The following is a 4,488-nucleotide window of genomic DNA, read 5'->3' on the forward strand; positions in this document are numbered from 1 at the left end:
TCTTGTTTCTGTGGTAATCAAGTTTTAGTGCATCCTGTGTTGGTTTATTTTTGCATATTATTTAGTGCGTTGTCACTGTGCCTCTTTTGAGCCAGGGCTCGCTGTGTTTTTGGCTAGAAAGGGAGCATCTGTCAGAGAAGGCCTGATGATCTCCTGTCGATCAGACAGTTACCAGCCTTCTTCTTTTCAGTGAGATGTGGTTTGTTGTAGGTGCTTACCATCACCTTAAAACTTAACTCAGACAATTGAAATTTTAAATTATTAATATGATGCATGTACATTTTACCTGTATGTAATATGTAATTTAAATCTTATTAACATAATAATGTTCAGTTGCTGCTGTTCTAATTACTGTTTTTTGTTTCTTTTATTGCTTCAGAGGCTTCTTATTCTGAGGCTGTCGTTGGGTTTCATATTTCTTTTGGTAGTAGACAAATTGGCTTCTATAGTCTCCAGAGGCTTTTTGGTTTGCTTTTTTTCATTTAAGCCACTCTGTATGGTCCCTTTCTTTTGCCTCTTTTCTTATTGTATGAGCAATTTTTCTTTTATCAATAAAGAACTGAAAGTCATCATTTCCATCTGGTGTTTGTGTTGCTTCCCTTATTCCTTAAACAAGCTGGGTAATAACAAACAGGAATTTGTTCAGGCCCTCCCCTCAATCCAAAAAACAAAACAAAACAAAAAAAAGATCATCTCCAGGAAGAGCATTAAAAAAAAAAAAATAGAAACCCAAATGCATCTGAAGTTATCACCAGCTACAGAGACCAATTCAAAACAATCCAAGCATGTCCACACCTTATTTGTGTGTGAGCACTGCTTCAAACAAAAAGTTCAACCCTAAAAGGTGCAGACATTAAAAAGACCCAACATAAATTCTGTTGTAATATGTATGAAGAGTTAATAAGATGCATAAAACCTTTTGAAAAGCAGTTTATCAGGTAGTGTTACTTAAATACTTCAAACATAATCAACACTTAAATGAGAGCTTTATAAGAATTTCATGTTTACAAGAGGGAAATAACTGTCACCATCATTAACGGCATACACAAAAAACTTTAACAAGAGTTTTAAAGACATTTTTAGGCTTTTGTAAGATACTTGCTTACAGTTTCTAAGATGTTAGTTGATGTTAATGAGACTTAAGTCTTTGAAACAGAACAGAGCACCTACCAATGTTATTAAGATATTAAATGACAGTAAGTGTATGGGAGTTTATATTGGTCCCTTAAAAGGGCTAATATGAACTTTAAATGCATATGAGCAGTTAAAATGCACTGGTGCAACCTCTTTTTCCTAAGTGGGAACCTTATCAGCATTAATAAATGTTTTATTATGTGTCTGCGTCTTACAGTGCATGTTTTTGCTGTTGGATTAAATTAGACAATCCCTTTTTGTTTCCTCTTTCTTGAGATTAACTTGAACTTGAACTTTTAAATGGAGAGTTCATCACCTTTAAATAAAAACCCCCAACTAAATCCATTTGTAATATATATCATTTAAGATTATTCACTAGGGTCAGTGATTTAAGCCCTTCCAAATACTACTTCATATTTCACGGAGAATGAGGGTCACAACATAAACAGGTTTAGTGTCAAACATGTGAACTTGTAAAAACAGCATTAAGACACTTTTAGGATGTTTAAAACCAGTTCTACAGGAGGTTAGGTCACCTTTGTCAGAATGTTTCCTTTGTACAGAAAAATGCATTTTCAGTGCCATTTTAGACATCTACGTTTGACAACAGGCATGCCCTCTGGGTTTGTATACAAGCCAGAAATGTTTTTACAAATGTCTCTTCTAGCAGGCAACCAATTTTCAAGGCAATCAGCTGATTGCTTTCAGAGAAGTTATCCTAGAATAACCCCTGGAAAGATCCTGGCAATGTGTGTGCCAGATTTTAAAATTCCTGGCTTGAATGTGGTGCAGGGGCAGATTTTTTTTTTTTTTTTTTTCTGAAAAATACTGTACTGATGATCTTGTTTACCCACTAAAAAATTTCTAACAAGTTTCATGGCCATGTACCATTTTAACCACATGTAAAACTACTTCCTGTTTTATGGCAAATGGAATGATGGAATATTACAAAAACCACTAAAATATTATAATGCAGGGGATCATTTTTTGCAAAATTGAGGTTTTCAGCATGTTAGGGACCCCAAATTAGTAGAATAATAATAATAATAATTCCTTCAGTTTCAATAAGGTCCTCTCTCTGAGGTTGGTGCTCTGGCCCTAATGACAGTCTCACTTTTTTCCCAAGAGCCTTTTCATCTCATATCTCCCTGAGATAGCTTTGCAATATCATCTTATACTGCCTCTCTCATTTCGAGCCAAATGAAGTAGCTGTTCAATGGACGTAAAAATGACTGAAATCCAATGAAGAAAATGACTGAATAAAATCTTCATTGAATATAATATAGAAAAATGTGTTTTTCCTTTAGCAATCACCTTCTTTACAGTGGTCCAGTTCAATCTGTTTTCACATTCACCCTGAGAAGTAAAATGCATTGAACCCTCTAAAGAAAGAAAATAGATTTTACCACAACACATACATCAAAAAGCCTTGTGTCAGGAAAATATGGAACGCTTCAATGATGCTTGATATCCACACAATAAAATGTTCAACCAAGGAAGGGTTCCTCAGAATTTAATATTGTAAAAAGTAACAGAGGGTTAATTTACATGTTGCACCCTTCAACTGGTTGGAATTTCACCTGGGCTAGAAATAAAGGAAATCTACTGCCCCCTAGTGGAAGCTAAAGAGAAAGAACAACAATCTGATTTCAATGACAGGAGAGTGATGACTTACAGTGTGAAACAAAGAATTAAATTATATCACACAGGATACCTTAAGAATAAAAAAGAGACACTTTATTCTTTGGCATGTGAGTTTTTGGCAAGAATCATGCCAACTCATTGTTTTACCTTCTTCTTTTAAATAGTCATAATAAATCTTAACTGTGCATGCTTTTGAACTCTTTCTCTCTTTCAAAAAATAAATCATTCTTGCCAATCAGATTGCATATTTTGTTATAATCATGTCATATTTGAAGAGCTAACAGCACACATTGTGAATGAAAGCTTGTAATCAGATTTTATCAAGTTAGATTTCTTACATGTTCTATTTTGGAAAGGAATTGAAGGAGCAGCTGCAGACATTTATAAAAGAAAAGGAATGTCTAGTGATACAGTGAAAATCCAAACTAAACTGCATGGTGAAATTACAAGCTCAAATTGTATGTGATGTTGAGGACGGTGCCATGATTATGTCAATCCCAGGCTCTTTGATATCACCGTGGCATGGTGTTGATCCTGGCCGGATGAAGAGCAAGGCCACCTCTTAAACACACCCTTAAAAATGCTAATATGTTTGCAAAGGGGAATTGAATTGAATGCCATTTAGCCTAACAAAAGCTCTTGTGCATGTATAACCAGTTGTGATTGGGCAGCTTTTGATTACACTATTAAAATGTAGCTGTAACTGGGGAGTGTTCAGGCAACAATCAGAGGGCTGGAGTCTGAGTGCTAAAAGCACACAGATTATTTGTCAGTGAGGAGAATTAATCAAGCTCGGAGCCTTAGGAGCCATGAGTAATGAGGATGGAGACAGGCCACCATGAGGATGTGATGTGGATTTAGAATGCGATGCACGGCAGGGAAGTACCCTATCTAAACTAGGAAGAGGCCTTTTTTTCTTTTTCCTTTGTTGCCAGTTAACTGAAACTTTCAAGTCATATCTCTTTCCTCTCTGATTTATCATACAGGAGATCCTGCATATTAAATCAAGTCTCTTCATCCCCCTTTAAATGTGTTGAATTCAGCATTTGAAAGGACCAAGAAAAGATTGGGGATACAGTTCAGTTTTATAATGTGTTATATTTTTTGGTTCAACTCCTTATCTGCAGTCATAGATAAAACAACACTGTATCCATTATAGCTTATAAAAACTATAATGAAAATAGAGCTGAATCAAAAGACCTAACAGACATGAAAATTTTTAAAAAAGAACAATTTGTGCCCATAAGACAAAAGCTTTGAAGAAAAGGACATATTTATGACCCCTAGAGGAGATATTCTATTCTTTTTACACTCCATTATTAAACAACACCCCACACACAGACCATGAATACACATGCACATTTGTGGACATGTTAGAGAAATGTCAGAGGTAGGGGTTGCACATGTAAAACTGCCCCAGCAGTTAGAGGTGTGGTGCCTTGCTAAGGGACATTTAGGCAGTGGAATGGGCATCTCTCCAACAACCAGTCCCAATCTCCAAATTTTGGTCCATTCCAAGACTTAAACCAGTGAACCTTAGTCAAAAACTCCTTGCAGGTTAAATGTGTTTACATATTGCTCTAGTCAGGTAGAACCATACTGGTTTAACTTGGCACAGCCTACACACAGCTTCACCTACATTTTCTAGATTGAAGAAAAAAGCCAAATTGCACTGCTTGCTAGGGACGAGTACTCAGATCCAATGCAGAC

Source organism: Cheilinus undulatus, linkage group 11 (genome assembly GCF_018320785.1).
Source record: "Cheilinus undulatus linkage group 11, ASM1832078v1, whole genome shotgun sequence".
Classification (NCBI taxonomy): domain Eukaryota; kingdom Metazoa; phylum Chordata; class Actinopteri; order Labriformes; family Labridae; genus Cheilinus; species Cheilinus undulatus.